This window comes from Lemur catta, chromosome 3 (genome assembly GCF_020740605.2).
Source record: "Lemur catta isolate mLemCat1 chromosome 3, mLemCat1.pri, whole genome shotgun sequence".
NCBI lineage: Eukaryota > Metazoa > Chordata > Mammalia > Primates > Lemuridae > Lemur > Lemur catta.
In genome coordinates this window covers 67,888,171-67,896,691 of record NC_059130.1, presented here as the reverse complement: position 1 = coordinate 67,896,691, position 8,521 = coordinate 67,888,171, and the positions used below count along the sequence as shown (strand labels likewise).

General features: G+C 40.7%; 1 long non-coding RNA gene across 1 annotated transcript; it reads left to right on the top strand.

Annotated features, from left to right (window-relative positions):
* The first annotated feature begins 417 nt into the window (after window positions 1–417).
* LOC123634698 lies at window positions 418–8,053 on the top strand. The gene is made up of 3 exons (XR_006733986.1): window positions 418–730; window positions 1,300–1,394; window positions 7,958–8,053. It is a non-coding gene; the product is annotated as an uncharacterized LOC123634698 (long non-coding RNA).
* The last annotated feature ends 468 nt before the right edge of the window (window positions 8,054–8,521 follow it).

Below are 8,521 nucleotides of genomic sequence, written 5' to 3'. Positions count from 1 at the left end.
CCGCCGCGCCGCTCTGGGAGCTGGCGCCGTGGCTGCCAAGCGCGCTCTCGCCGCGGCTCTCAGCTCAGCGAGCCCTTTGTTGCTGTGATGGCATCTGCGAGGCGGCGGCGGCGGCCGGGCTGCGCGCTCGGCTCGGCTCGGCTCAGCTGGGGCGAGCGCCGCCGCCCCTCGGCTCTCGGCCGCGCCGCGCCGCGAGTCCCCTCGCTCGCGCTGCCGCGGACGCTGTGGCTGCGGCGGCGGCTGCGGATGCTGCTGCGCTGCGCCTGCTGCTGGAGGGGGCAGCGCTGGGATCCTGGAGCGCCCGCCCAGCGCTGACCCCCTCCTTTCCCGCACCCTCCCTCCCCCACCTCCCCGCCCCCGGTGTCCCGTCTGAGCCGCCAGCTCCAATCCAACCGGTGACGGTGCCGTCATCCAGCAGCCGCTACTGGGAAGGGTGACCGTGGGCGGCGGCGGGGAGCTGCTGGGGGAAGCGGGGAGACCGCGGCCATCCGGGCCCGGGGAGGAGCAAGCCTGGCAGCCCGAGCCTGCTGAAGCCCGCGTTCGGCCTGCCTGCTCCGAGCCTCAGAAGCCCCTCCCAGGCTGCAGGACGCGCTGGGCCCGCGAAAGGCACCGGTCTTCCTAGGCCAACAGGCATTCCGGCCCTCCGGCTAACTGCGGGAGGACAGGCGCGGTCTCGGGGCGGTTCTCCGCGGCAGCCTCCTCGGCGACAGCGAGTCCGAATTCCAAGCGGGTGCTGAGCCCAGATGCGCGTGGTTGACTCTGCCCCTCCCGAACCGAGAAGGAAAGAGGGGAGGGGGAGACTGGGGGTTGATGGAGGGGACAGAAATTGAACTGAAGAGGCAGCCCACCGCCAGACCCCTGCAAAATCACTTTGTTCTGGCCCTGAAGCTCTTAATAGCGAGGGCTCGGGATAGCTCCCTTGGGGCCGTGGGAAAGGAGGAAAGAAAGTTCACGCACTCAGGTGCTGGAGGAATTGGGAGGTGGAGGCGTGATTTCTTGGCCTCCAGTGGAAACTTTGTTCCAGTGGCCGAGTTCTTTTCCCGCTCTGCTTGGGGGTTTGCCTTTGGAAAGTTTTCATTTTCCTGGAGGAGCTGTCCTCCTCTCACGTGCTGATAAGGATGAGAAGAAATCCTGCCGGGGTCCCAGGACTGTTCAAGACTGGTCTAAGAATGTAAAGGAGCAGCTGGGCTTAAAGAGTGGCTTAAAGGATAGGGTAGGACAGGATGCAAAATGGGGTATCCACCAAAACTCACTTCCTAATTCGCAGCGATCATTTTAACACTTCCTCTTTCCTTCTAGGTAAGAATAGTTCCCAACCCAATACCTCTAGCCAGAAGTTGCCCCCGCTCCAATGTGATGCAGCAGAAAGAACACTGGAGTCAAAAACCCTGGTTGTGAGTTCTGGACCTGTTAACTTCATAGCTCTGAGAACTTGGACAATTCATTCAATTTCTCTCCACTTCTGTTTTCTGACCTGTACACTATCATCTCAAAGATTCTTTCCAGCTCCTGAGATATTTAGTCACAAAATCATCACCAGTTATTTTTTGCAGACTTTCTACATTTAATTTTATATAATGTAATATATTGAAATAAATAATCTGAAAAACATGTAAAATACCTAATTCCTCTCACAACAAAGGTGTGCATCAAAAATAAAACAAAAATAGCAAGTTTATTTTAATAAGCAGAATAGGCCCATTCTCAGACTTATGACCAGAAAAGAGACTTAGTCAAGATTTCTCTCTTCTGAAAAGCTGACTCTCATTTAATTAAAAACTACTGTGCCGGGTCTTCAAATTTTTAAGGTGTGTAAATATTAAGCTTTGTAAATATTCTTAGTCTATTTTATGTGCTCATATTTTATCACTAAGTACTAATTATTGCTTATATTAGGATAATGTGTTTCAGTTTATTAATTACTGTAAACATACTTTATTTCATTTGATCCTGACCACAGCTATGAGTTAGAAAGTAAGTCTTGTCTTCCAGGGTTTAGTTTTGTTTTTCTGTTTTTTGTTTGTGTGTTTGTTTGTTTGTTTTGAAACAGTTTCACTCTGTCATAAAGCTAGAGTGCAGTGGTGTCATCATAGCTCACTGCAACCTCCAACTCCAGGGCTCAAGTGATCCTCCTGCCTCAGCTTCCCAAGTAGCTGGGACTACAGGTGTGCACCACCACACCTGCCTACTTTTTTCTATTTTTAGTAGAGACAGGGTCTCACTTGTTGCTCAGGCTGGTCTCAAACTCCTGGCCTCAAGTGATTCTCCCACCTCAGCCTCACAGAGTGCTAGGATTACAGGTGTGAGCCACCTTACCCTGCCTTCCAGGCTACTCATGCTGCCACCCTGCCCATTTATAGATGATGAAATGGGATTAATGAAGGCATGATGATTTGTCCACAGCTTCTAGGACTTTAGTGTAACTCTTCTAACTAGATACCTGCCTCTTCCCATGATACCAACACTGCATATGAGATAGAATATATCTGCTTCTGACCAGGGATAGTTACCCTTTTTCCATTTATTCCTTCCACGGTGCCAGTACTAGTCTCAACAGAGGATACTCAAGTTTTAGTAGAATTATGTCTATTTTTTGAAGATGGATATCATTAACACATTTTTATACTTATAGCACTTCAAAGTGTTTTTACAGGCATTATCTCAATTAAGGACACAACAATCACAGAAGATCATCAAAAGAGGTCTGTCTATTCTGCTTCACTAAACAGATGAGGAAACTGAGACCCAGAGACATTAAGATCACAACTATCCTATGTAACCCACACTGTATGGTTTTGTTTAAGGGTTGCAAATAGAATGCCTGTAGACATCAGTAAGGCAGAATAAATGACACAAGCAGTGTTAATATATAGTCACGTGTTGCTTAACAATGGGGATACATTCTGAGAAAGGTGTCCCTGGGTGATTTCATGGCTGTACTAACATCATAGAGTATACTCACACAAACCTGCCTAGTACACCCTACAACACACCTAGGCTATATGGCAGAGCTTATTGATTCTAGGCTACAACCTGTACAGCAAGTTACTGTACTGAATGCTGTAATTGTAAGACAGTGACAAGTATGTATATATCTAAACATAGCTAAACATAGAAAAGGTTCAGTAAAAAATCTTATGGGACCACCACTGTCTCTTCAGTCCATCATTCACTGAAATGTGGTTGTGTAGTGCATGGCTATTGTACTTGAGTGAGGGGTGGGGACTGTAGGGGACTGAGAGGCATGCATCACTACTCAGCTGCAGGATGTCTTGTGGGGATGGAAACCTCAGGCTGAAGAATTCTGATTTTTCAAGAGGAGTCAGGAATCCAGATTTTCTGGTGAAATATCCTTTGTGATATTGATTAACACATTAAAAATAAACATGGCAGTCTAACAGAACACATCTGTCAGTAATATGCAGTCCATGCACTGTGTGTCTGTGTGTGTTTTTATGTCCTATCAATTGAGTTTTGTCCCCTAGGGCACGGACTGAACTGAAATCCTTGGGCAGAGTTCTGATTCTGATGGCATCTACATGTCCTTAGAATTAGAGATTATTAAGGCCTTGAGTGTAATTAATCATGATTTATAAAGACGATTTGCAGGAATTGGTGTTTCTAAATTTCTGGCTATTCTTGAAGCCACCAATGAGAATGATCACAGTAAATCAAATAATTTTTAAGTCGTATGTTATTCTGCTGGGCACAAAGCTACTTACATATTTTACTGGATGGTGATGACAAAGTTTTGATGATGGTGGTAATAAGGACAAAATTGGCCTTATCTCTATTTCCTTTCTAAAAAGGTTTTGAATGAGCCCTTTTGAAAAATAGCCACAGTATTATAATGGTAACTTTATTTATATGTAGTGTAATCATTCTTCTTAGATTATTCTAGCCCTGTCAAGACTACCTATAGAGTAAGAGACTGTCAGAATGGGGAAAGGAATACATTTTCCTGTGTGGAAGTATTAAGTGAGATTAACACGGAAAATAAACTTGTCATACAAATTATACTAAAGACCAAAATGAAAATATAATTCATACTACACAAAACACGATTGTCATTAACTGTATGTTAATGTCATTGCAGTAAAAAGGTTGAAAAATATAACCCTCAGAAGAGTATTTTTGACTGAAATATTTTACATTGAATGCCTATCCGTAAGTTAACTACTGTAGTTTAGAGAAAATAAAAAGGGAAAACAAAAGTCCCTCTGATTTTAATCATGTTATAATACCAACGGATGTCAAAAGACTCCACACTTGCTCCATTATTGAAAAATCACCTAGTATTTTAAAATTTTACATACAAAATAACCATAATACTCACCTTAGCTGAGGTTTTAAGGGACTCTACAATTCTGTGACTAGAGAGGTAAAAATAGAAGGACTGGTGGGAAGAGAATAACATCAGCCAACTGATACCTTTCCAAAAAAAATCCCTTGTGGCACTTATATACTCAAAATCAACATGTGAAGGGGGTGGAGAAACTGAGATTGGCTTCCTACTCCATCCCACATACTATTATGGACGCATGAGACTTAAATATCACTTCTTCCCTTTCTCACTGACAACCAGGCTGACCCAGGTATTCACTACAATAAAATTTCACCTGAATTAAATGGAGGGTTTTAGGATGAGAGCCTGTTAAGAGTCTTTATCTCTGATTACCCCATTGATGACCCTTAACTTAGGAAGCAATTTCGTGTATCCATGTTTGAATTGTACAGAAAGACATGAAATTCAGAGACATCATTAAAGGGCTTAAGTGTAAATTCTGGGTTTCTTAGATAAAATCTTCACAGAGAGACTTCCCCCTAACCCCCACACCCTGCAACAACATTTTACCGCTTTCAGAGTACCCATAACACTACCATCACTACTAGCGATTGAAAATAACATGCTGAATCTTCGCAGAGGAAAATTTATTTAATTCTACCAAGTTTAATTTACCAACTGTCATCTAACCTCTAGAACTGCATCCCTCTAGAGGGAGTTAATTAACAGGGCACTTTTTACAGTGAAATGTTTGCCTATTGCAGTTCAACCCACAGAAACCCAAAAGAAACAATAGAAAGCATTTGAGAGGGCCAAGAAACCCTAAAGCTAAATCTCTGATCCTGTTACCCAGAAATTTCACTGAGGGAAATGGCACAGACCTGGGCTGAGTAAGACAGAGTATGGATGGAAAGGCACTATCAGACATTACATAGAAGTAGTTCTGTATGATTCACAACTAAACTCTCAAGGTTTTCTGGAAAACATATAAACAACTAAAGTTGTTTTTCTCGATACTCCAGTTGGCCAGCTCAAGGACGGAATGTTTAATCTGATCGCTGCTAGCTTCCAATTAATCAATTTACCCCCAAAATGTTCTAAAGTTGTCCCATTATACTTTTTGTTTATAATTTTATTCCTTGACTCAGTTTACCAACTAATTCTTTCAAACATGAGCAAGCAATTTGCATGAAAAATAAGTGACATATAAAATAAGTAACTAAACATTTCTGAGACATTTTTGACAATGGGCCAAATTGTATTTTCCATTATTTCCTCTTCTTTTCTATTTCTATTTATTCATCAACTATCACTGAGTAAAATTATATGCCAGTCACTCTTACAGGTGATTGGTTATACAATGGAGAAATAAAACAGCAAGGTTCATGCATTCATAGTATTTACAGTTTTATAAGAGAGACAGAATGAACCAAGTAGGTAGATAAGTATAAATTATTTCAAGTTCTGTGGGAAGAAAAAGAACATAGAGCTATGGGAGAAAGCATAATTATATAGCATCATTTAGACTAAAAATGTCAAGGAAGACTCCTCTAAGAAAGTGATGTTTAAAAAAAGAAATGAAGGACAGATAGGAATAAGCCAGGCAAAAAGTGAGAAAAAGATTGCTCCAGGCAGGAAAAACAGTGTGCTGAAAGGCCCAGGTAGGAAATTCAGGATTAGTCACTGTTTCCAAATTCCAAACTGATCAGGTGTCTCTTCAATAAAAAATTTAAAATATTTAAAAAATTTGATCACATATCTCCAACTATATTTATTTGGTTATTTTTACATTGTGTATACTATTGTATTAATATATTGTACACATTATAAGTACATTAATATATTGTACACAAAAATCTGAAAGTTTCAAAGGATAAGATTTTTAAAAATTGACCATTTTCAGAAACTGCTGCATGAGAGGAACTGAAGGAAGACCAATGTAGGCTGTGGTTTAGGACAAGATGATTTTAAGCAGGGTAAATGGTATGATATAATTTACATTTTAAAGTACCACTCTGGTTCTTGTATGGGTAATTGGAATAAGCCTAATAAATTAATTATATGGGTATTAATATAAGGTTGGGTGAGAGTTAAATGTGCACATCAAGCTTCAGATGTGCTCTGGAACCCCTTGTTGAGTTGGGGAGTGACACTAAAACTTTCAAATTAAAAGTAACTCAAGGGCCTAAAAGTAACGTACTCCATAGCAATGAGCACAACTGGTACCCAGATCTTGGGGTACCAATTTCTAAATACCATTGTCCACTAAAAACAAACAGGGATCCTTAGAAAAATGACTCCAGGTCTGCAGTAGGCAAAGTACTAGGTAAACCTGGAACATTTTGATGTGCCAGAAAACAAGGAAGAGCTCAAAGACAAATGAGATAATGTTAAAAGGACAAACATGATTAGTTGCCTACTGATCAAACATATGAAAATTTGAACCTTAAAATATTGAATTAAAAAATAAAATGTATGAGTCCATAGTGATATTCAAAAGAGAGAAAATATGAAGTATATTTTAGAAGAATATGAGTTAATATGACTGAATTAGAAAATCATCATTTTGCAATACCCAATGTAACAGCTAAGAACATCAATGGATGCTAAAACCATTGCATAAAAGGTTGTTGGGAACATGATATTCATATGGTCTCAAAGTATTACCCCATATATTAGTAATTAATTTAAGAGGGAATGATGTACCTTTACAATGGAAAGTTTGTATACTCACCATCTTAATCAATTAAGTGATCAAACTTAGCATCAGTGAGAGTTGAACAATGTTTCATGTCCCTCTTGATGTGACAACAGGAAATACACAATATCACCTGTGTAGTATTCCTGCCAAAAATGTTTAACCAAATCTAATCATGAGGAAATAAATCAGACAAATCCAAAATGTAAAATTTTATGAGACAACTGATCTGGACTTTTCTAATGGAAAAAAAAAAAGTCAATGTCATGAAAACAGACAAGGGGACTATTTGAGAGACTAAAGAGATATCAATAGCAAATACAATCAATGCGTGAACCTCCACTGGATCCTAGATTAAAGTGGAAAAGGTCAATTACCTATGAAAGACATTTTGGACAACTTAAAAAAGTCAAATATGGACTGTATATTGGATATTATTGAATTATAATAATATGAATTGTCCTTGGTGAGTTGGTACTACCTGGGTTGTGTAGTCGAATGTCCTTATTCTTAGGAGAAGTTTACTAAGGTATTAGGTTGAACATACAAAAATGCTAAATATCAGAACTTTTACATGGTTCAATCTATATTTAGACCTGAATGCCATGATGTCTGCAACTTGCTTCCAAATTGTTAGGCAAAAAATTAATAGATGACAGATAAATAGGTAGGTAGGTAGGTAGGTAGATCAAATAAGGCAAAATGTTAAAAATGGATGAATGGTAAAGGGTACGGGGATGTTTATGTGAAAATATTTCAATTTATTTTGTTGGTTTAAAAATTCTCAGAATAAAAGTTGAAGAAATTGGTGGAAAAAGGTGAAAAACTCAGACTCTCTCAATTAAATTTCAAACAGTTTATTTAGGCTAAACTCAAGTTTCTTAGGAGATTAATGCTCAGTCTTCCAAGGTTTCTTCCCTCTCATGCAAAGTGATTGCTCCCAGGAAGCTCAGACATCTTCTCTTGCTGACCAGGCTGCCTACACTGATCCTCACTGGTGCTGCTGCTCCTGAGACTTATGTCTTCTATCTGGACCTCAGCTTTGAGTTGCCCACTCACAGCCACCACTATGATGTTCCCTTGAGCAGAGACCTCTACTGAGACCTCCTCTGCTGTGACTTCTGGCAAGTATATCAATGCTTATTTCTTAATTACCCTTTAGATCTCATCCTCACTCAGGAGCCCGAGATCTCTTCCACAACATGCACCAACCAAGCGCACTAGCTACTGTTCTGCCTAACATGGCATGCCACTATTTTTATGCTACTGTGGCCACCTCACATTGGCACAGGGCTTCTCTCGGAGGCTTCCAACCTCTCAGCTACTGATGTTTCCAAATTCCCCCCAAAACTATGAACCCACTGAGTTGCACTGTGGGTAAAGAATACTGTATCATCTCTTGCTTGCTTGTCTCTCACACACACCCCTTAATTCCTCCTCCAGAACTGTCTACTTTTCATATGATGAGACTTCTCTTGGATCACATCTTCCATGCTTTCTTCCTTATGGCTCATTGTAAAACTCTATTTCCAAAGAAC